The 25920-nt window shown below is 44.6% G+C and overlaps 1 protein-coding gene across 1 annotated transcript in view; it reads right to left on the bottom strand.

Annotated features, from left to right (window-relative positions):
* The window catches only part of LOC124549450 (phospholipase B1, membrane-associated-like), a 271696-nt gene that overhangs the window by 149618 nt on the left and 96158 nt on the right, over positions 1-25920 (bottom strand). The window lies entirely within an intron of this gene.

The following is a 25920-nucleotide window of genomic DNA, read 5'->3' as shown; positions in this document are numbered from 1 at the left end:
AATGAACCACCTTCAAGCTGTCTCTCTACCGTTCCACTCTTGAATTTTTCTGTGCCATTCCTGATTTCTCTTATTTTATCGTGATGATAATTTCTCCCCATGTATGTCGGTAGGCCCCTTACATGAAGTCATTAAAGATCACCCAACTCACATTGAGCAAACAGTAGGGCTGAACAAAATGACTGACAAGGCACAATGCATCTTGCAGAGGGTATAGTATGGACGTATTGGAATAATCAATGTTGGGTGATGGTTTTAAAGTAATTCACGTGACATGAAAACTTTGTGGTTCAAATGGCTCTGAGCACTATTGGACTTAACATCTATGGTCATCAGTCCCCTAGAGCTTAGAACTACTTAAACCTAACTAATCTAAGGACGTCACACAACACCCAGTCATCACGAGGCAGAGAAAATCCCTAACCCCGCCGAGAATCGAACCCGGGAACCCGGGCGTGGGAAGCGAGAACGCTACCGCACGACCACGAGCTGCAGACGAAAACTTTGTGGAAACGCGTCGATTTACCAGAGACTAGTTTATCCCTGGGAAGTATTCGAGTGACCGTGGCTGGCTGGGGAGCGGCGAAGGGAAGCGACAATAGGCAGCTTAGGGTGGCTCAGACTGAGAAAGCGGTAACGGGGCGCGGCCTCCAGCTGCCTTAAGATGAGTGACAGTGAGGGGGTGGTTGTCCCCATGCTGGTGTACTGGGAAGCAGACAAAGAACTTGTACACCTGTTGATAAATGTCCGTCGTCCAGTTTTAAGTGAAACATGCGAGAAAGCCGCGCAAAGCTATGGTGGAGCGGTCAACAGAGGCCCTAATATGCATGTTAGTGGCTATAGCAACTTCATGCTGAATTCACGGTCCTCAGAGTCTGAAGTAAAACAGAGCGACAGAATGAAATATGCTGGCCTCTGATGGGAACATAGGACCAAGGAATTTGAAGTACTCTGCTGGGAATCAGAATTTCGGAAAAATTGGTGTTTTATGCAGATGCTAACCTTTATGGGTGGAAATTTGTTCACTTCCCAGAGGAGGCATTGGTCCGCTGGGAAGCGACGCATAATTAATGCGACTTGCACTGCAATTGGTGTGATTTTGCTGGAGGGGAAACCGAGGCGAAGAGCAGACTGGCAGAAGTCTCCGTAGAGGTCTTCCGTTCCCAGCTTGCCTAGACTGCGGACGTGGCGGTCTTTACTCAGCTTGCCTGAGAGAGAGTGAGCATCTCTGCAGTTCATGACTTAGCAAAAGGAACGATTGAACTTGGAGATAGAAAGTTTTCGCTCAGCTATGTACTGAACAAGATAGATATGAGTGAATAGACGAGCGCAGCCTTGCAGCACCACGAGGCCGGCCGATGTCCGCACAACGACGACGCCCCGCCACACTGAATTCGGTGATATTGTGCACGCTCTGGCTTGAGTCAGGCCACTGATTAATTTGTTGGATGACGCCGGCAATGTTTCCACGAAGGTTTCATGGGCCGTGTATTGTAGAATTCTTCTCGCACTTCGCATTATGCCTGGGTCAGTCGATAGGAATTAATTTTGATTTATCGCGTTTTACTCCACGTAAACGCAATTTATTCCCACTGTCTGTTAGGAGAGTCATGTAATGTGATGATTGAAGGTCGTGAGTTAAAATAAATTTGTGCTAATTAACTGCATCTGTTTTCAATCAAGTAGTTGAAATCCCAAGTCACTTTCTTAATTAATTTTATGTTCAACATTTGCATCTGGTGTTCAATAGCTGAATATAAAATCACTGTGCACCCCTTTTTAATTAAAAGGGATCAATTCTGAATCAATTAATGTCAACACTGCCACTGCAGTTCAATCAGGAGTCACAGGGCCATATTACTTTCTTTGCGTTATCCGATATTACGGCAGTTTTGCACTCTCTGTTCATCTGTTAGTTAGCTGGGGTGAACACACGCCAAAACCAGATAAGTGATGGGTGGGGTGTTACAGGTGCCAACAGAATGTTTTCGCAATCGGAGGAGAAAACTGGTGAGTGAAATTTCGTGTGAAGATCCCGTCGCAACGAAAAACGCCTTTGTTTTAATGATTGCCACTCCAATTCACGTATCATGTCTGTGACACTATCTCCCCTATTTCTCCATAATACAAAACGAGCTGCCCTTCTTTGTACTTTTTCGATGTCATCCGTCAGTCCCACCTGATGTGGATCCCTCACCGCACAGCAATACTCCAGATTAGGGCGGACAAGCGTGGTGTAAGCCGTGTCTTTGGTAGAGCTGTTGCACCTTCTAAGAGTTCTGCCAATGAATCGGAGTCTTTGGTTTTCTCTACCGACCATATTATCTACGTTATCGTTGCAATTTAGGTTTTTTGTAATTTTAATCCCTAAGTATTTAGTTGAATTTACAGCCTTCAGATTTGTGTGACTTATGGCGTAATCGAAATTTAGCTGATTTCTTTTAGTACTCATGTGAATAACTTCATGCTATTCTTTATTCAGTGTCAACAGCCACTTTTCGCGCCATACAGATATCTTATCTAAATCATTTGGAAGTTGTTTTAATCATCTGATTACTTTACAAGACGGTAAACGACTGCATCATCTGCGAACAATCTAAGACAGCTACTCAGATTGTCTCCTAAGTCGTTAACATAGATCAGGAACAATAGAGGGCCTATGACACTTCCTTGTCCACAACTCGTGAACTTGCGGTAGCGTTCTCGCTTCCTGCGCACGGGGTCCCGGGTTCGATTCCCGACGGGTTCAGAGATTTTTCCCTGCCTCGAGATGACTGGGTGCTGTTGTGTTGCCTTCATCATCATCATCATCATTCATCCCAATTAGGGTTGGAGGAAGGCAATGGGAAATCACAACTGCTACGACCTGGCCTAGTCAGCGGTGCGGGTCTCCGCCATCGTTCCCTACGCTCCTCGGTTTATGGGACCTTACCATCATCAGCACTTCCTTGGGGAACGCCGGATGTTACTTCTGTTTCACTCGATCACCTTCCATCTTAACAGTGCAGTAGTCTTCTTTCGGAACACGTTTTATATACCAAGATCGCGAAGATGGTACAACGATTATCAATTCATATCCTTTTATGTTTCTATGTTCTTTAGATAATTGATATATTTGTCCAACTCTTAAAATTCTTTTTGACTATCTGTCAGAATTACGTAGACTTGTGCACTATGTAGGCCTACATCCTTAGCGTTTTTATTGAATGGAATTATACTGCTGTACTAATATTTGCCTCCATACTCTATGTTTCTGCTATATTTCTGTGTGATCCATATTAGAGTGCTCGCAAAATGCTGTGCCTTCTAGATACGCAGTAGGCTGGGGAAGCGTTGGGAGATCGGCTGTGGTGGGGGCGTCGCTCAGAGCGCTGCAGGAGACATGCCTAGCTCCGGAGGGGAAAGTCCCGTTGTAAACTGAAACCTATGCTCATTTGCATGATGCACACTAACCTACATGGTGACCATTCAAAAATATGTACTGTCACCTCTGCTTTCATTTCTCTAAAAATATTCCGCCGAAAATGCGGCGATTCATTTTCGCCTGCCTTGTTAACCATTTGTAGCTCTCAGAGACGGACCTGAGCGGCAAATTTTGAGTAAACACTACACATTTCTCTGGTTGTCATGTTAAAATTTGCTTCTTTTGTCTAAGACACGCTGTCGCACCTCACTGACATGGTGTGCAGAAACAACTGCGAGAGAATTCTGAAACAGTGGTTTATTAATTTTATTAAGTGAGGAACTCAGGAAAAGTAATGTCAGCATCTTATGAAAAAGCACATCCTTGGTCCAAAATGCGTGTAAGAACTTCGCTTATGTTGTTCCAAAACCCACAGAATTTCTCGTTTCACCAGCCATCCATGGCTTTTAAAAATTGCATTCTTTCAGGAAAAAGGCTATAGTTGTTGGAGTAACATGATAGATAATGAAGTTTTACATAATAACGATTTCTATCGCTTGCGCCTTTGTCCCGCATTGTGCACGGGGTTAGAGTGGTTAAATCGGATCTGGTATGTTAAATTGAATGTGTGGCCAGATGTCCTTCCTACCGCCATCCCGTACCCCCTGGGACGGAATCAGGGTAACCCATCTGTCTGCATCTAGTATAAATCATGGAAAAGTGCGGATGTGTTTCAAATGTCTGTGAGTCTGAGGCGGGACGTGGGGACCAGCCCGGTATTCACCTAGAGAGATGTGGAAAACCGCCTAAAAACCACATCCAGGCTGGCCCGCACGCCGGCACACCGGCCCTCGTCGCTAATCGGCGGGCGGATTCGGTCCGGGGCCGGTGCGCCTACACGAGTCCAGGAAGCAGCGCATTAGCGCTCTCGGCTAACCTGGTGGGTCTTTTACATAATAACGATATGGTGAAATATTCTGCTCTTTGCATTCTATCATTTGCCAAAATCTCATTTCGATCTCTGGAATCGTTTACGAAATGTTGTGGATTTTTCACTATGGTTTTATCACTGGCGCGGCTCGATCGCAAATAAGTGTGCTACATCAGATCAATTTCCTTGAGACTGGGGAAAGGTAGATATCTCAACCCAAGTCTAAAGAAAAATTCAGTATGTTAGGTATATTTCATACGCAGCAACATCTTATCTAATATGCACCAAACGCAAAATCGTTGCGACATATTTCATTCCACACTTTTCCGAACTGCGCGCATGTCTTACCTTCGCGTAAATCACGCAGTACCTATGACCATTTACGAAATGGTTGACACATCACCATGAATCTGACATATAAAGCTACAAGAAAATAAAAAAATGCAAATTTGTTACCAAATAGTTTCTATAGTTTCCGAGAGTAGACAACATTCCATTAGAACTAAGCCTGGGGACAGCCAGCCCTGACAAAACTCTACCATCTGGTGACCAAGATGTATGCGACAGGCAAAATACCCTCAGACTTCAAAAAGAATATAGTAATTCCAATACCAAAGAAAGCAGGTGTTGACATGTGAAAATTACCAAACTATCAGTTTAATAAGTCACACCTGCAAAATACTAACGCGAATTACAGACGAATGGAAAATTTGGTAGAAGTCGACCTCGGGGAAGATCAGTTGGGATTCCGTAGAAATATTGGAACACGTGAGGCAATACTGACCTTACGCCTTATCTTTGAAGAAAGATTAAGGAAAGGCAAACCTACGTTTCTAGCATTTGTAGACTTAGAGAAAGCTTTTGACAATGTTGACTGTAATACTGACTTTCAAATTCTGAAGGTGGCAGGGGTAAAATCCAGGGCCCTAAAGGCTATTTACAATTTGTACAGAAACCAGATGGCAGTTATAAGAGTCGAGGGGCATGAAAGGGAAACAGTGGTTGGGAAGGGAGTGAGACAGGGTTGTAGCCTCACCCCGATGTTATTCAATCTGTATATTGAGCAAGCAGTAAAGGAAACAAAAGAAAAATTCGGAGTAGGAATTAAAATCCATGGAGAAGAAATAAAAACTTTGAGGTTCGCCGATGACAGTGTAATTTTGTCAGAGACAGGACCTGGAAGAGCAGCTGAACGGAATGAACAGTGTGTTGAAAGGAGGATATAAGATGAACATCAACAAAACCAAGACGAGGATAATGGAATGTAGTCGAATTAAATCGGGTAATGCAGCGGGAATTAGAATAGGAAATGAGACGCTTAAAGTAGTAAAGGAGTTTTGCTATTTGGGGAGCAAAATAACTGATGACGGTCGAAGTAGAGAGGATATAAAATGTAGACTGGCAATGGCAAGAAAGCGTTTCTGAAGAAGAGAAATTTGTTAACATCGAGTATAGATTTAAGCGTCAGGAAGTCGTTTCTGAAAGTATTTGTATGGAGTGTAGCCATGTATGGAAGTGAAACGTGGACGAAAATAGTTTAGACAAGAAGAGAATAGAAGCTGTCGAAATGTGGTGCTACAGAAGAACGCTGAAGATTAGATGGGTAGATCACATAACTAATGAGGGGTATTGAACAGAATTGGGGAGAAGAGAAATTTGTGGCACAATTTGACTAGAAGAAGGGATCGGTTGGTAGAGCATATTCTGGGGCATCAAGGGATCACCAATTTAGTACGGGAGGGCAGCGTGGAGGGTAAAAATCGAAAATCGTAGAGGGAGACCAAGAGATGAATACATTAAACAGATTCAGAAGGACGTAGGCTGCAGTAGGTACTGGGAGATGAAGAAGCTTGCACAGGACAGAGTATCATGAAGAGCTGCACCAAACTAGTTTCTGGACTGAATACCACAACAACAATAGTTACTGTAAAATTGCTTGAGAAAGCTTGCAGCGTGTGCGCCTCGATTCAGTCATCAGCGAGCGGCCAAAAAGTGGCTAGCACTTACTGGGCCCTCTTCTGAACAAACGAATGAACTCTCCCAACGCTTTCGATTAGAACTGGTCACTGCGCATCGGCCACCGTATCTTGCACGAGTGTCAATCGCACGTGCGATTGACACTCATCATAACGATAACGTTCGCAGATAATGTGTCAACACTCCAACCATCAACTGACAGTTGACAGTTGATGGTTGGAGTGCTGACACATTATCTGCGATTCCTGTAAGTCTGGCAACTGATGGGTTATGCATGGGGATCGTATCCACCTGTACCGCATCAAAACAGCCTGAAATGACGCAGTGAAGCGTCGAAACTGGTAGCGACAAAATAAAATAAGGTCATAAAGACGGCTGTAGGTGTTTTTCCTTCTTTTTTTTGTCAGGATAGTAAACGGTAGTCGTCCCAGAGACGTCCTGCTAAAAGGATGGACTTAAAAAAAATTAGTTTATGAAAGAAAAATGTTTAACTGAAAGGACATTAGTTTAGAAAGTCAATAAAATGAATCGAACTGATATGACTGATATTCGAAGTACAGCACAAATGCCCGCCCGGTTAGCCGCTCGGTCTAACGCACTGCTTTCCGGGCGGGAAGGCGTACCGGTCCCCGGCGCAAATCCGCCCGGCGGATTTGTGTCGAGGTCCGGTGTGCCGGCTAGTCAGTAGTGGATGGTTTTTAAGGCGGTTTTCCATCTCTCTCGGCGTATGAGGGCTGATTCCCCTTATTCCGCCTCAGTTACACTATGTCGGCGATTGCTGCGCAATCACTTTCTCCACGTACGCGTACACCATAATTACTCTACCACGCAAAAATTGGGGTTACATTCGTCTGATGTGAGACGTTACCGGGGTGTCCACTGGGGGTCGAACCGCACATCCACCCTGGGTTCCGTGTGGGACGGCCGTGGCGTAAGTGGACTGCTGTTGCCTGTTGTGGGGTTGTGTACCACTGGGCGCTACGGTGGGGACGAGGCCTCTCCGTCGTTTCTAGGTCCCCAGTTCCATACAATACAGTACAAATAATGTAAGGAAAGCTAAACGTCTGAAACGAGTCTGCCAGATTTTCGTTTCATTAGAGAAAAGATTAAAACTCCAACTATCACAGAAAGACTAAAAGTTTATAATAACAAAATAAATGATTGATATCTGTGGGTAGATGGTATGTTTATTACGCTCCTTTTTTGTCCGTAAGAGTTACTACTCGTTACGAGGAGGAGACTAGCGCTTAACGTCCCGTCGACAACTAGGTAATTAGAGACGGAGCACAAGCTCGGATCAGGGAAGGATGGGGAAGCAAATCGACTGTGCTCTTTCGAATGAACCATTCCGGAATTTGCTTGAAGCGATCACGGAAAACCTAAACCAGGACGGCTGGACGGAGGTTTAAATCGTCGTCCTCCGGAATGCGAGTCCAGTGTTTTAACAATTGCGCCACCTCGCTCGGTGCGACTCGATATGAGAATCGTTAAGTAGTCCTCAAAATCCCGCCACGGTTTTTAATTGAAAAGCATGGTTTACCGGGGATCACGTCATTCACCGTTCGCAAATTGTCGCGTTGTGGGAGCGGGGCGCTGGTCGTTAAGACAAAACGCAAACACTCTAGATTTCGACAGAAGTGGACGAAATCTGCTGAGATACAGTAGTCCTGTGGTTGTTTACAAGTTTCCAGCGTGCTAGGATATGAGATTAGACAGGAGCTCTTGACAATTTCCGAGATTTTACCACATTACAAGTTGTCGAGTGTTTCTGCATTATTTTTGCCATTTTGCAATTTTTAATTCTTTGAATTAGAGAGTGAGTCTTTGTGACTGCTACCTTACGTGGTTAGGCTCGCCTTTGTGATGCTATGTAGTATCGATCCTGCTTCTCCAAGACTTCTCATTAGGTATATCCATTTCGACAACGCTAGTGCGACATCTCCGATGGTTCACGACCTTGATTTTTACATTTACGCACTGTCTATGTTGTATCGTTAGCCGCTGCTGTTAGATGAACATCTCCATTAGGCTTTCGCTCTTCCTAATGAAATCTGTGTCGAAATGCGCTCTTCTCCTTTGGATAATCATCGATTCCTTTATCTGAAAGGCGGTATTCAAATTGGTGGATTAAGCAAAGTATTTAAGCACACTAAAGCCGTACAAAAATTTTAAAAACCACAACTAAAGCAATGGTAACAGTATAATATGTAGGATAAACTCGAAGTCTACATCTACAAATACTATAATTAGTGCGTTTAAGGAGTGAGTTGGTGAGGTGTGTGTGATTGAGGGGTTAGTGTATGTTAATGTTTGAGGACATGTTTTGATGAGTTGGAGCAGTGCTGGTTGCGACTGGTGGATAGTAGAGATTAATTGACAGATGAAAATTGCAGCAGTATTCTTGTGGTGCTGCAAATTGGGCTTTTCCAGACTACTTGTGACGTTGGCTTCCTCGTCGCAGTCATGAACGCTGGTGTTTTGTGTATTACTGTTACGTATGCCCGCTGGGTAATGAGGTTTCGTGTTGTGTTACGGATATGATCGTCCAGATCAGAGTGTTTGTGTACCGTGTTCTGTGCAATGGCGGGCTAAGGATGCGCATATGGGTGTTTGGGATGTCTCCAAAAACTCGTTCAAATGGCTCTAAGCACTATGGTACTGGAGTACAACGTCAAACGGGCCAACTTGGAGCAAGAGAGGTACTACAGGACATTTTAATTTCCACTGTCTATAATTTTAAAAATAAATTCATAAAACTTTGACAGCATGCCCACGAAGTATTCAGGATTTTCACTCATAGCAGTGGAAGTTGAAAAATATAACAAAATAATTTTTAATGTGAAATTTCGACATTTTTTCACTTACTGTTGGCTGCATTTGTTGCTATAGGTATGTTTTTCTTCATAAGTAAGAGAGATTATTCGATGACTTTTGCACGGATTACTAAACACTAACTGAAAACTCTAGAATTTTCCAAATCTATTAAAAACAGTGGTAATATTTGAGAAAATTAACAATAAAATTTGACTTTTTTCTAAACATGAAGTTTAAAATTTAACATCTCATTCATTTTTTCATAAATTAAGTAAATTCTAGAGTTTCATACACCTGTAAGTATGGTTTGTATGCTGTGCAAAATTCATCGAAGAATCTCTCTTGCTTATGAAGAAAAGTGTACCTATATCAACAAATGCAACCAATAGTAAGCGAAAAAATTATCAAATTTCACATGTAAAAAAAGAATATATTTTGTTATGTTTTTGAACTTCCATGGTATGAGTGTGAATCTCGCACCCTTCCTGGTCATCCTGACAAAGTTTTATGAATTTATTTGTAAAAGTATAGACAGTGGAAATTAAAATGTTCTGTGGTGCCTCCTGCTCCAAGTTGGCCCGTTTGACGTCCTACTCCCCTTAACAGCTGGTCATCAGTCCCCTAGAACTTAGAACTATTTAAACCTAACTAACCTAATGACATCACACACATCCATGCTCGAGGCAGGATTCGAACCTGCGACCGCAGCAGCAGCGCGATTCCGGACTGAAGCACCTAGAACCGCTCGGTCACAGAGGCCGACTTGCGATGACTCTGCTTTGTTCGTTTGCCTGTTATGAAATGTTCAATGCCTCCCAGTTTTGGCAAGAGATGCTGCCCTTAAGTCGCTTGGCGTTTAACTGGCCACTTTTTTAGTGATTTGTTAAACATCGTCTACATCTACATCAATACTGCGCAAGCCACCTGGCGGGGGGTAGTTCTCGTACCACTAGTGCTCTCTTTTTTCTGTTCCAGTCGCGAATAGCGCTCGGAAAGAACGATTGTCAGTCAGCCTCTGTATTAGCGCTAATTTCTTGATGCACGACTGTTCTTTTCTAGCGTTTACCACCGGAGTTTGTTGAGCATCTCTGTAACGCTTTCGCGCCGACTAAACCACCCCTGACAAAACGCATGGCTTGTCGTTGGTACTTCTCTTACCATATCGTTTTAGGTCTAACCCAGGACATATCACTATATCTTCTGTGTCCAACTCAGGACATGTTTTGAATTAACTTAAGAGTCTTAACAGTGTACTGAAACATTACATTTTATTTATTCAGTTGCATATTTCACTGGACATGACTTTTTTGATATTTGTTTTAAAAACACCATAAAATTCACGACAAGAAAGTTCAGAAATAATTTAACGTTTGGATGTTTAACATTAAATATTGAAAGTCTGTCCCTTTTTGCAGACCAAGTATTGCCGACATATTTCGTGAGACAGTCACCGTCGAAACATGGCTTCAAATTCTGAAAGAAAGAAGCTCTCTTAACCGGAGCAGATGCCCCCCCCCCCCCCTCCCCCAGGCAAAGACATAGAAACTCAACCCCCTTACTAATGTGGCAACAAGAAATATCAGTTTTCTCCGATCTTAAACATTGTCTGTTTGGCAGCACACTCCAGGTCACTTTTTCCTATCGCTGGGTGTAAGAAATTCTTTTGTGTTTGGTGAAGCAGTTGAATTACTAACACCCCTATGTTTGGCAATTTTCACTTCGTCCATAATATCACCTTTTTCTGTATGAGCAACAGAAAATTTTCCAATACATGGTGTACAATAAACACGTTCCTTATTTTGTCACCACACAATATCAAAAAGTTATATCCCTGTTGCAGGTTAACATTAAATACGCTCAAAAATGGTTCAAATGGCTCTGAGTACTATGGGACTCAACTGCTGAGGTCATTAGTCCCCTAGAACTTAGAACTAGTTAAACCTAACTAACCTAAGGACATCACAAACATCCATGCCCGAGGCAGGATTCGAACCTGCGACCGTAGCGGTCTTGCGGTTCCAGACTGCAGCGCCTTTAACCGCACGGCCACTTCGGCCGGCTAAATACGCTCATTTTTTCCTGTTGCCTAACGATAAGACGATGAATCACACAGAGATAAAATAATCAAAAACATGTAGACGAGTTATTTCACCAAGAAAACAACACAAATACGTATCACTGTTGTGGCACCAGTGAAAACTCTGGCGGAACCGACGAGCATGCATAGTACAAGAAACAGTTGACAAAGAAGCCTTCACATCTGGAACCAACGAAATGAAAGTGACATTATTTGACTGGAGATGTTATTAACTGGTAGCCCGTGTCTTTTAACGCCAAGCTGAAGCGGTATTGCTCTATAATTCGACCAGAGGCCCCTACTTTTTCCACAGCTAAACTACACACAAGAAGAAGAAGAAGAAGAAGAAGAAGAAGAAAGAAGAAGAAGTTCCCAACGCTCCTGAATCAAAAGTACCACTCGAAAGAAGTCATTACAGTATCAACTAATTTCCGTACTAGCATGTAAGCATGTGAGGAACCCTCCAAAACCTATATAACTTGAAGATCACGTACTAGCAATGATAATTGTCTGTATAGTGTTAACGTACCGTTCTAGAAGTACAAGGATACCTAATTCTCACGGATAATGCCGAAGTCTGCAATATCTTCAGACATATTATTTGAAGGGAGATCAGTTTGGCAACGCAAAAGAAACAATTGATATGTTTATATCAGTCGTAGTTCTACTTTGCTTTTGCAGTTGCTAGAAAGTATAAAGGGGTCAAAGTAAGACGGGTGCTAGTAGACAACATCGATCATGTTACGAAATGTGTGAAATGAGGTCTTAGTTGGTAAAGCAGTTTACTGTGCGTAAAGGAGAAATAAAGCGACCGCTGACAGGATCTGGTTTCGTTCCCTTGCAGCCACTGAAGGAAACGCGCAACCGAGTGCTAACAACTCTTGTGTAACATAGGAAACTTGTTTATGGTGCCTCCATAGCGTAATGAGGAAGTGGCGTCAGGGCGAAGAACACGACCGGTGTTACACGGAACAGTTCCTGCGCTCTCGCGAAGTTACATCATCTGAACAGTGCTTGTTGCAACTTACTCTCTCTGAGATATTTGGCCCATTAATTTTCACCAAATAATATGAGTAACAATTTGCTACTTAAATATGAGCTACCCTTCAACATTTTAGTCTATCTTGTGCTTACAAGTGGCCGATTCTTTTCAAAAATTGTTGTAATTATTAATATTAATTGGAAAATTTTCTTTCTTCGCTCCATGCGTAAATTAAACATAAAAAGATGTGGAAAATATTGGTCGTATATGTCGAAGCAATGCACTTCAATGTTGTTTGCAAAGCATTCAGTGGTAGTTAAAAATCTACCGTACGAGGAATAAGGAAATGATACGCATCGCTTAACAAATAACGACTGTCTACGATCCTGCAATAAACAGAGTGGTTGTAAGTAAACTTTCGCTGCTTCAGAGGGCCCACATAAAAAGCGAGTGATCGTAGGACAATGAAACCATCTGCATCTAAGACAGCCTGGAACCACACTACAGGTGCCATTTAACGATAAATTGTTCGCAGCACTCTTCGAACGGTGGACCACGGAATGTCCAGCAGTCGTGACACAGCTCGTGTACTGCTTGAACATAGCTCAGTGCGTTCAGCATCCTTAGCCACGTCAACAATTAACTTGTTCCACAATCTGTGACGTCACTGGCCTCTCCCACGAGCAATTCCCAAATCGTCAGTTAATTCGAGCTTTGGACTCACGGTCTTCAACTCCAGTGCGGAGTATTCCCTTAATGCGTCAATACACGCAAAGAGCAGCAGCATATTGCTGCTGTTTTCACAAAACAGCTTTACGGGTAAAGCCCTCCTCATCTTGTTCAGAACCATGTTGACTGTCTGCAACTGTAAAGCACATTGATGCTTGTGGTTCAGCTCTACGTCACCGTACCAGTACCGGGGCCTAGCGGAAAGTTGTGATACTAACACTACTAATGACACAAATCCTGCAGCGCACAGCCTGAACATCATTCGTATGAAGTTGGGTACACTGGCTCAACCACCCTGTACGTAGCTTCTTAATCCCTGGAAGGCTATGCTGTTTTATCTTCGACATTTCACTTCAGTACGATTATTTCATCCAACACACCTTCTTAATTCCATCAAAGACACATCTCTATACAACTAATAGATCCTTTGGCAGAAAAGAAAATTACGACGGGGGGGGGGGGGGGATAGTTTTTGGTCGTATTCGTTTACGACATTCATGATACGACAAGCAGTGTCGTATCATACTAATGGCCCAGACCGTAAAAAAAAGAAACGAGGTCGCGTGTATTCATTTTTCGGAGTAGTTTTGGTATGAAGCCACTTCTGTCACCCTTGTTACAAAAGAACTCAGTCTGCCGTGCTGATTGTAAACTGCCGGCCGGTGTGGTTCAAATGGCTCTGAGCACTATGGGACTTAACTGCTGAGGTCATCAGTCCCCTAGAACTTGGAACTACTTAAACCTAACTAACCTAAGGACATCACACACATCCATGCCCGAGGCAGGATTCGAACCTGCGACCGTAGCAGTCGCGAGGTTCCGGACTGAGCGCCTGAACCGCTAGACCACCGCGGCCGGCCGGCCGGTGTGGCGGAGCGGTTCTAGGCGCTTCAGTCTGGAACCGCGCGACCGCTACGGCGCAGGTTCGAATCCTGTCTCGGGGACGGATGTGTGTGGTTTAAGCAGTTCTAAGTTCAAGAGGACTGATGACCTCAGATGTTAAGTCCCATAGTGCTTAGAACCATTTGAATCATTTTTTGTTCCTCAACGTCGAATCTTAGAGTTTCAGATAAGAATGCAGTGTCCGGCGTTCAGAACTCAAGCAGTGAGGAGCCCGTAGTACAGAGTTACTTCTCTTCTTTCAGTCATTTACGGGATTTCAGACTCCTGTGAATACCAGTGCTCTCAGCAAGTTCCTTACTTATAACGCTACAATTCTTCAAGTGCATCTGTTGCAAGTTTCACATTCAATCCATTCTTAGACCCTTGTGATTTTGGATTACCTACATTCTTACTACCAATACAAGAATGATTACTGCAATCAATAGTAAATCTACTCAAAATATCACTTAAGCATTGGCAGTTTATGTGGAATTTCAGCAACGAGAAGTTTTCGTATCAACGGATGGTTTCTAATCTCACACAGTCTTAAGACCCAAGAACCGTGCTCGCTCCATTAGCTTTTAGACAGAGTTCACGCAATCTTCAACAAAGCTCCATGTACAAATTAACGAATTTTATCTGTCATTTCTCCTTCCAGTCGCTACTGTTAGTAGCCTTGTATTATCTATTAACTGTTATTTCTTCTAAAGGGGTGTGTGCTTTCTCTCAGAGTAGTGGCAGAAATGATAGCACAACAATAATTTTTCTACATCAGATAACGTTATACACTACCTTGAACTTTTCTTGCAGTTACATTTTATAATTTTATCCGTTTTGGGTATAAACCATCTTCAGAATATGTGAGATAAAAATGAGAAGCATTTATCTTACAAAGCACAAAATAGTATATATATATATATATATATATATATATATATATATATATATATATATATATAATCGAGGATCACGGCAAGTGCTACCATTCAGTGACAGGCTGCCTTAAATTAAAAAAAATCCGTGGCTGTTACGAGGACAAGAGTGGATATATATATATATATATATATATATATATATATATATATATATATATATATATCGAGGATCACAACAAGTGCTACCATTCAGTGACAGGCTGCCTTAAATAAAAAAAATCCGTGGCTGTTAAGTGGACAAGAGTGGAGAAGGACCCACTTTCATATATGACAATATTATAAAAACAAGCGTAAGTCCTTTTTAAAAGTATGTAAAAGCTAAATTTACGGAAAATAGTGAAGATGTTGCATAGTGATGACTTCAGTATTTTCATTCCTTCCCACAGTTATTGTCTTCTAAGTGTTGCAGTTCCCGATCTCACCCTCGTGTTGCACTAGCCATTGGGTCTCATGCGCTCTGTAGACGAAACGCCCCAATTTGAAACACTTGTACTGAACATAGTAAACAACCCGATTTCGTTAGGTGTTTGGTGTTACATTATATGTAAATTTTATTTTTTCGATTTTATATCAATTTTATTTTTATTTTAATTTTTATTTTCTTTTTTGTTTGAGGAGCTGAAAACGGAAGAATCTGAAATATTTTCAACTAACTGAAAATAGCAACTAATGCTGAAAAAGTACAAAGCGTATGGTAGTATTTAGAAACAGGATTCATTGCTGGATTTCAATGACGTTTCCACGGAGAGTAACATGGAAATCCTCTCGACACCGAGAGAATCAGAATGTGGAAACTAGCGTTTCTAGAGACAGGATCTGTTGCTAAGATGCACCGGGGCGGAATCAAAAACATTAGAGCAGTTTGTTAACCGGATTTCAGAAACGCATCCAAAGAAGTCCTAAAAAATCCGTTCGTATGGCAGCACGTGAGTTTGATGTCCCAAAGTCAGCTATCGACGATGTACTACATAAGATAAAGCCAGTCGGTAAACCCAAACGAGCAACGTTTGCCGTGGTCATTCTTCAGCGCACTGACGTAGACAACTTCTTGGCTAAGATTATGTTTTCATATGAGGCAACATTTCAGCTCAATTTAAGGACTGGCGGACACCATGTGAGAATTTGGAGGGCAGTGAACGTCCTGCTGTCCAACGGCCTTCCCACAGTGGTAACACCGTTTCCCGTCAGATCACCAAGATTAGCGCTGTCGGGCTGGGCTAGCACTTGGATGGGTGACCATCCGGCCTGCCGAGCGCTGTTGGCCAGCGGGGTGCACTCAGCCCTTGTGAGGCAAAATGAGGAGCTACTTGGTTGAGAAGCAGCGGCTCCGTTCTCGTAAACTGACATACAGCCGGGAGAGCGATGTGCTGACCACATGCACCTCCTGATGCCCTTCTAGTGACGTCTGTGGCTGAGGCTGACACGGCGGCCGGTCGGTATCGTTGGGCCTTCGTGGCCTGTTCGGACGGAGTTTAATTTTTTTTCTTCGTTTTAGAACATTCTTCTGAGGCATGGAGTACGAACGAGAGAGCCCAAAAGCGTGGTTCAATTGATGATGAAATAGTTAGATCTCTTTTCTTCGCAGAGACTCATGACTGTTTACTGGTATCTTGATACATAATTTTGTGTTCCCTCCCAGCTGGACGGAGCATCTCTACACTGCCATGTGGAAGTTCTTAAAGCACTGAGTGATGAATTCCCTCAAAGCTGGATTGGCAGAGGTGGTCCAATCCCATGGCCACTCCACTCGCCCGGCGTTACTACATTGAATTCCTTCCTATGGGGATAAGTTAAGGCCAAGGTGTACAAATCCAAAGCGACAACTATAGAATAGCTCTGTGCGGGAATTAGAGCTACAACTGAGACAGAAACGCCACAGATGATAAAGAATACCTGGAGAGAAATCTAGTATCGATTAGATACCCTCGGTGCCACTCGTGGGACACATGCTTCAAAACTTTGTCCATCCAAAAATGTATGAATCTTCTTTATGTATCGAATGCATGTTCTATTACAGACATTGAAAATGCAGAACTTCAGAACTTTGTGTATCCATTGTTCCACGAATCTACTTTATGCATCAGACATTTCAAATTAACGCATTTCCTCTCGGACGTCCTGTATATAGCAAGGGCGTTAAAATAGTAAAATGGAATGTTGCACACTGATATCGCCTCCATCTGCAGGCTGTCGTGTTACTATGTAATATTGAAAATGGAGTTGTGTCTGGACGGTTCACGCCTCGCGGCCGAATTACGCCGAACTCCACTGTGATCTGCCGCACTTGCCGCATTGCTACACGAACGGCTCTTGACAGATGGCAGAATACCAATATAGTGCCGGCCGGGGTGGCCGAGGTGGCCGAGCGGTTCTAGGCGCTACAGTCTGGAGCCGCGTGACCGCTACGGTCGCAGGTTCGAATCCTGCCTCGGGCATGGATATGTGTGATGTCCTTAGGTTAGTTAGGTTTAAGTAGTTCTAAGTTCTAGGGGACTGATGACCTTAGAAGTTAAGTCCCATAGTGCTCAGAGCCATTTGAACCAATATAGTTTCAGGTCGTTTTATTCGTTAAGCAAGCGCTGAAGATCAGTCTTACACGGAAACCTCCAGATGTCAGATACTCAGATCGATACCAAACGTCGTATGTCGATAGAGTATCAACCAAAATTCCGATTTAGTTGGTAATTCACTATGTGATCAAAAGTGTCCGGACACCTCGCTGAAAATGACTTACAAGTTTGTGGCACCCTCCATCGGTAATGCTGGAATTCAATATTGTGTTGGCCCATCCTTAGCCTTGGTGACAGCTTCCACTCTCGCTTCCACTCCCGCACGTTCAAACAGGTGCTGGAAGGTTTCTTGGAATGGCAGCCTGTTTTCAGGGAGTAGTGCACTGAGGGGAGGTATCGACCTCGATCGGTGAGTCCTGGCACGAAGTCAGCGTTCCAAAACATCCTAAAGGTGTTCTATACGATTCAGGTCAGGAGTCTGTGCTGGCAGTCTATTACAGGGATGTTATTGTCGTGCAACCACTCCGCCACAAGCCACGCATTATGAACAGGTGCTCGATCGTGTTGAAAAAAGCAATCGCCATTCCTGAATTGCTCTTCAACAGTGCTTAAAACATCAATGTAGGCCTGTGCTATGATAGTGCCACGTAAAACAACAAGAGGTGCAAGCCCCCTTCATGAAAAACACGTCCACACCATAACACTACCACCTTCTAATTTTACTGTTGGCACCACATTCGCTGGCAGATGACCTTCACTGGGATTCCCCATACCCACACTCTGCCATCGGATCGCCACATTGTGTACCATGATTCGTCACTCCACAGAACGTTTTTACACTGTTCAATCGTCCAATGTTTACGCTCCTTACATCAAGCGAGGCGTCGTTTGGCATTTACAGGCGTGATGTGTGGCTTATGAGCAGCGCTCGGCCATGAAATCCAATTTTTCTCACCTCCCGCCTAACTTTCATAGTACTTGCTGTGGATCCTGATGCAGTTTGGAATTCCTGTGTGATGGTCTGGATAGATGTCTGCCGAGTACACATTACAACCTTTTTCAACTGTGGGCGATCTCTGTCAGTCAACAGACGAGGTCGGCCTGTACGCTTTTGTGCTGTACGTATGCCTTCACGTTTCCGCTTCACTATCACATCGGAAACAGTCGGCCTAGGGATATTTAGGAGTGTGGAAATCTCGCGTACAGACGTGTGACACAAGTGACACACAATCACCTGACCACTTTCGTAATCCGTGACATCCGCGGAGCGGCCTGTTCTGCTTTCTCATAGTGTCCAATGAGTACTGAGGTCGCTGATATGGAGTACCTGGCAGTAGGTGGCAGCACAACGCACCTAATACGAAAAACGTATGTTTTAGAGGGTGTCCGGATACTTTTGATCACGTAGTGTATGTGCTGTCGCATAGCAGAATGGGCGTGAAAGTTAATTAAGAGTAACAACAGAACTACGAAGCACACGAAAAGCATAACTGTGAATAATGAATACGTGTAGCTTTCGTGGAGAACTTTGTAGAGGGTCCTGGGTTCCAGTCACATTGACGACAAGGTATTTTTTTTTTTTTTTTACTGTATTATACCTTTGTTACCAGTCTATTAACACTTCCACAAGTGTGATGCAGTTATTTCTTTATTCTACTGTTCCTATTGTTTATATTTATTGTGTGAAATTACAAATGCACAGGCTGCTTCATCACGAGTTGTGTCCGCTCCGTCGCACGTGTCCGGCAGATCACAGACCTCTCTATACACACGTAGTGATTAGGTTTGCTAATTGAAGCGACTGCCAAAAGAATATATCTACGAACTCCGAAAAGTTATTTTACATGCCAGGAAAATGTTCTCTCATACAAGAGTTTCATGGGTTAAAACATTTGTCATCAGTGGGGTTTGATTAAGGACCTTTGGTCCGACGACTTCATGCTCTATCAACTCAGCCAAGCGTTATCTACAAGACACCACTCACAGACACAATTTTCCTGTATACATAATTCTGGCGTTACCCTTAATTACCGTTTACGGATGTTCTACTCGACGACAGCACATAGCACGAGCTATATCGGTGTTCTGGTTGATATTCTATCAACATACAGCGTCCCGTACCAGCCTGAGAGTCTGGCATCTGGAGGTTTGGGTGTTGGCGTGAAAAAGAGTTCCATTTCTTCTGGTATATTGAAAGTATAGCTGTATGGCGCTTTTTATGCAATTTCTAAACTGTCATGTACATGACCAAATTTATGTTCACGATAGTTCAGAATATTACCGAGAGCACTTTTGTTCCATTCGCACCTCTGCTGTCTAAATACGAGGGCAGTTCAATAAGTAATGCAACACATTTTTTTTCTCGGCCAATTTTGGTTGAAAAAACCGGAAATTTCTTGTGGAATATTTTCAAACATTCTCGCTTCGCCTCGTATTGTTTCATTGACTTCCGACAGCTGGCAGCGCTGTACGGAGCTGTTAAAATGGCGTCTGTAACGGATGTGCGTTGCAAACAACGGGCAGTGATCGAGTTTCTTTTGGCGGAAAACCAGGGCATCTCAGATATTCATAGGCGCTTGCAGAATGTCTACGGTGATCTGGCAGTGGACAAAAGCACGGTGAGTCGTTGGGCAAAGCGTGTGTCATCATCGCCGCAAGGTCAAGCAAGACTGTCTGATCTCCCGCGTGCGGGCCGGCCGTGCACATCTGTGACTCCTGCAATGGTGGAGCGTGCGAACACACTCCTTCGAGATGGTTGACGGATCACCATCAAACAACTCAGTGCTCAACTTGACATCTCTGTTGGTAGTGCTGTCACAATTGTTCACCAGTTGGGATATTCAAAGGTTTGTTCCCGTCGGGTCCCTCGTTGTCTAGCCGAACACCATAAAGAGCAAAGGAGAACCATCTGTGCGGAATTGCTTGCTCGTCATGTGGCTGAGAGTGACAATTTCTTGTCAAAGATTGTTACAGGAGATGAAACAAGGGTTCATCACTTCGAACCTGAAACAAAACGGCAATCAATGGAGTGGCGCCACACCCACTCCCCTACCAAGAAAAAGTTTAAAGCCATACCCTCAGCCGGTAAAGTCATGGTTACAGTCTTCTGGGACGCTGAAGGGGTTATTCTGTTCGATGTCCTTCCCCATGGTCAAACGATCAACTCTGAAGTGTATTGTGCAACTCTTCAGAAATTGAAGAAACGACTTCAGCGTGTTCGTAGGCACAAAAATCTGAACGAACTTCTCCTTCTTCATGACAACGCAAGACCTCACACAAGTCTTCGCACCCGAGAGGAGCTCACAAAACTTCAGTGGACTGTTCTTCCTCATGCACCCTACAGTCCAGATCTCGCACCGTCGGATTTCCATATGTTTGGCCCAATGAAGGACGCAATCCGTGGGAGGCACTAAGCGGATGATGAAGAAGTTATTGATGCAGTACGACGTTGGCTCCGACATCGACCAGTGGAATGGTACCGTGCAGGCATACAGGCCCTCATTTCAAGGTGGCGTAAGGCCGTAGCATTGAATGGAGATTACGTTGAAAAATAGTGTTGTGTAGCTAAAAGATTGGGGAATAACCTGGTGTATTTCAATGCTGAATAAAACAACCCCTGTTTCAGAAAAAAAATGTGTTGCATTACTTATTGAACTGCCCTCGTAGAAATGTCGACATATCTGCCTCTTGGTCAACGTAAAATTTACTACAGACTTGAAAATTATTTTTATAAGCGCCCTAACCCGCAATTTTGTTAAGTTTCACCCCAATTTTATGACGTAGTCTTGCTCCGAATGTTCCTGTAGTACCAGAGCCTGCATTCAGTTTGGCTTTTTTTAAGACCATGAGCGATTCACTCTGAGACAGCATCACTGTATGTCATCCCAACAGAGAGTTATCACGAGCATCATCTTTATTGTGAAATGTTTCCGTATTTATTTTGTTTCCATTAGCTTCTTAAACATTTTATTGATTCTGTACATAGCACAGTTTATTACGTTTACGAACAGAGGAAGACTGTGCGTAATAGTAAAACTTTCAGATAGTGGATTCGAAATCGTGTCGGCTTCAGCGCTACCAAAGGCACAGCTTGTTTTACTGAACACAACCTGTGTCACCAAACAACAGCACTCATGGTTCTCTTACACACTGGAACATTTCATCTTAATGTGACTCCATACTACACTCCTGGAAATGGAAAAAAGAACACATTGACACCGGTGTGTCAGACCCACCATACTTGCTCCGGACACTGCGAGAGGGCTGTACAAGCAATGATCACACGCACGGCACAGCGGACACACCAGGAACCGCGGTGTTGGCCGTCGAATCGCGCTAGCTGCGCAGCATTTGTGCACCGCCGCCGTCAGTGTCAGCCAGTTTGCCGTGGCATACGGAGCTCCATCGCAGTCTTTAACACTGGTAGCATGCCGCGACAGCGTGGACGTGAACAGTATGTGCAGTTGACGGACTTTGAGCGAGGGCGTATAGTGGGCATGCGGGAGGCCGGGTGGACGTACCGCCGAATTGCTCAACACGTGGGGCGTGAGGTCTCCACAGTACATCGATGTTGTCGCCAGTGGACGGCGGAAGGTGCACGTGCCCGTCGACCTGGGACCGGACCGCAGCGACGCACGGATGCACGCCAAGACCGTAGGATCCTACGCAGTGCCGTAGGGGACCGCACCGCCACTTCCCAGCAAATTAGGGACACTGTTGCTCCTGGGGTATCGGCGAGGACCATTCGCAACCGTCTCCATGATGCTGGGCTACGGTCCCGCACACCGTTAGGCCGTCTTCCGCTCACGCCCCAACATCGTGCAGCCCGCCTCCAGTGGTGTCGCGACAGGCGTGAATGGAGGGACGAATGGAGACGTGTCGTCTTCAGCGATGAGAGTCGCTTCTGCCTTGGTGCCAATGATGGTCGTATGCGTGTTTGGCGCCGTGCAGGTGAGCGCCACAATCAGGACTGCATACGACCGAGGCACACAGGGCCAACACCCGGCATCATGGTGTGGGGAGCGATCTCCTACACTGGCCGTACACCACTGGTGATCGTCGAGCGGACACTGAATAGTGCACGGTACATCCAAACCGTCATCGAACCCATCGTTCTACCATTCCTAGACCGGCAAGGGAACTTGCTGTTCCAACAGGACAATGCACGTCCGCATTTATCCCGTGCCACCCAACGTGCTCTAGAAGGTGTAAGTCAACTACCCTGGCCAGCAAGATCTCCGGATCTGTCCCCCATTGAGCATGTTTGGGACTGGATGAAGCCACGCGGTCTGCACGTCCAGCACGAACGCTGGTCCAACCGAGGCGCCAGGTGGAAATGGCATGGCAAGCCGTTCCACAGGACTACATCCAGCATCTCTACGATCGTCTGCATGGGAGAATAGCAGCCTGCATTGCTGCGAAAGATGGATATACACTGTACTAGTGCCGACATTGTGCATGCTCTGTTGATTGTGTCTATGTGCCTGTGGTTCTGTCAGTGTGATCATGTGATGTATCTGGCCCCAGGAATGTGTCAATAAAGTTTCCCCTTCCTGGGACAATGAATTCACGGTGTTCTTATTTCAATTTCCAGGAATGTACATACATGCTGAGCCGTGTGTGGCTCGTGTTCGTGGCATCTCTTATTTAACATCCTGTTTTTGCTGCACTGCCACCTCGTTATTTAACATCTTTTTTTTGCTGTACTGCCAACTCATTATGTTAGTTTCAATTACTTGTGTCACTGAGTTGCTACTTTGCCTGCCCGTGAGCGGCAGCAGCAGCGCTTATCGACGTAGGCCCTGCTGTATTATCTTTGCTGGACTGATATTACTCCCGGTCGTCCTGTGTCTACCAGTCAGTTGGAACGTGCCAGCAGGGAGTTCGTACCTGTCAGTGTTTGAGTTGGTACGCGGCGCAAGTTGAGTCGGGGCGCGGCAGCAGTGAGGTCCGGACTGCCACACCTCGCCCGACGGTTGCCGACACGCGTGATTGGATTGGCGACGACTTTGGTTGGTCGTCGGTCGGTGGTCTTGCCGGACGACGTGTATTTGGCTGGCGATCGCTTATGGGTTGGCTGTGTGTGCCGACTCGTGATTCGTCCTTGTTTATTGTACAGTCACTGCCGTTAGCATTGTCTAGTATCCGTGCAAGTGTTCGTGAAACTGTGTGAAACTTCTGTCATTTTGACTGGAAAGTTATTTTAAATGTTGTTGGCGTACTGGCTCTGAGGACTCGGTCGGTTGGCGTGGAGCAGTGAGGAATTCTCGGCGGAGCTAGTTTGGCCGGGGCCCGCTGGCGGTCTCTACGCGGTGTCGGAGAGTGTGGCGCTGTTCCCATTGCTACGAGGTACGTGGCTCAACGACCCTGGACACGATAGTTGAGTTTTGATTTAACCTACCAGCAAGTGAAGACTGCTCACATTGTGTCGTTTGGAGTTCGTTGTCGGCTGTTGGGATATTCCCGCGAGCAACAACGTGGTTTTCAAGTCGGAAAATTCTAGCCACCCTCCGTTGGAGTTTCACTGTGTTTGTTTATTAGAGTTGAAGTGCACCAGCGGAATCTTCTGCCTTGTGGCCATTAACGTTCCGGTTACCTGCCCTGGGCGTTGACGTAAATTTCAGGCGGCGTAGTTTTCTCATCGTCTTGTTGCTGTCCAGCACGGTGTTTAGTGTGACAGCTCCGTGTATGATTGGTTGTGGGCGCCAATATCTTCTACGTTGTTCGGTTGAACTCTCTGTTGTGCCCTGTTGAAGTGGAAGTTGCCTTGTCGGTGGGTCCGCTGACTGTCGGTCGGGTTGTCGTCGGATCGTGACTGGTTGGCCCGACTGCCTGTCTCACCTAAGCGAGCGTTAGTGTTTGAATTACAGGCCGACCCTCGAACATCTGGGCACCTTTGTGTGTACTGCCTTATTTTTTGGTAAATTTGTTCTTGTTGTTGGTACTTGAATGGCATCTAGCCGGTTTTGTGTTTTACATTAGAGTTGTTTTACTCTTAAGGCCTTCAGCACAGCCGGCCAGAGTGGCCGAGCGGTTAAAGGCGCTACAGTCTGGAACCGCACGACCGCTACGGTCGCAGGTTTGAATCCTGCCTCGGGCATGGATGTGTGTGATGTCCTTAAGTTAGATAGGTTTAAGTAGTTCTAAGTTCTAGGGGACTTATGACCACAGCAGTTGAGTCCCATAGTGCTCAGAGCCATTTGAACCATTTGAACCTTCAGCACAGTTTAAAATACTGTTTCACGTAAGCCCTTTAGCATTTTAAAAAGTGTTTGAATTTTTTAAGTCTTCGGCCTTCAGACGATTTGAATTTAATTTGTTTACTTCAGCCTAACTAAAGAACTGTTTTAAGGTAAGGCTCACCTTTTAAATTTTTAATTAGGCCATGTTTCCGTTTTATGTTATTGGCCTTCAGCCGTTTTTAAAGTAAAGTGGCTTTCAGCCGGTAATTAAGTCCCAAAGATTAATGCCTGTGTTTAAAAAATTTTTTGGGCTCTTGTAATGTCTGATTAAATAATAAAGTTGTATGTTCGAGTGTAACTGACAGTCCCTGATTTTGGCCCCTTTCCACAATTTATTCTATCTGTCCTGTGCTGCGGGTTAAGCAGGGCGTCTCGCCTGTATCTAAAATTTTGTGCTTCTTCATTTTTGTCTTTTTATCTGGTGGGTTTTGACGATGGCTAAACGTCAAAATGCGTTAAGTCACACATTCTATTAAAAAAAAAAAGTGTACGGAATAATCTAGGGAAATTATGATCACGGGATCTCTTTATAATTTCATAATATTCATTGACAGTTTTGTATATCGCCACACAGAATTCGTTTTACTGGCAGTGGTGGACCTTGCCAGATCTACATGGTACTGAATTTTGTCTGAACACTGTGCAGCGGTGTACAGTGGAGAGAGAAAGCTGAACCCAGGAAGAGCGACGCCTAGCATTCATCCAGGTAACTGCTGTGCCAGATACGAAATTTCAGTGCGTTGCTTTCTTCCCCGCTGATTAGAAGCCAAGCCTGCCTCGGCGCGCTCGTGGACTACCGGTGTAGCTGGGAGAAAGCTAGACGGAGCCAGCTGCCTAGCACTAGGTAACCCGCCGTGATCCACCGCTCATAGCGTGCGGCGCCGCGGCTGCTTGCAGAAATCTCACTACCGTTGCTTCGTGAGGGTCATTTGCCTCTGATGAGACTCCGATTAAAGTTGAGCATTTAGACTCTTTGACAGGAAGCTGCCTCCTCGTTTCTGCACTTTGTCTGGAGACAACTAATGAGTCCATCCGCCAAACATGTAATCACGCCAGTCGAGTTACGTGCCATGCATACACTGAAGAACCAAGACCTTATGACCACTTCGTGTTAAAATATATGTCTCATGGTAACTTCCCTTCTGACTGCTTAATTATATGCACTGATAAGCCTAAACTGGTTAATAACGTGTTGGTCCATCTTTGGAAAGCGATACTACATTGATTCTGCGTGCCATGGTTTCAGTAAGATTTTGGCAAGTTCCCAAGATATGTGCCTCTAATTTGTTAGGGCAGGTCACTCAGTTCACGTAACGTACAGTGCAGTGGTTGTGGACACTGAGCTGACGCTCAAAAGTGTCATAGAGTATTCCATCGGATCCAGATCAGGCGAATTTCGTGGCCAAGCGCCACCATGAGCAAACTATCATACTCCTCAA

The sequence above is a fragment of the Schistocerca americana genome, chromosome 1 (genome assembly GCF_021461395.2).
Source record: "Schistocerca americana isolate TAMUIC-IGC-003095 chromosome 1, iqSchAmer2.1, whole genome shotgun sequence".
NCBI lineage: Eukaryota > Metazoa > Arthropoda > Insecta > Orthoptera > Acrididae > Schistocerca > Schistocerca americana.
The sequence above is the reverse complement of the archived record's forward strand: the minus strand, read 5'-3'. Positions and strand labels throughout refer to the sequence as shown.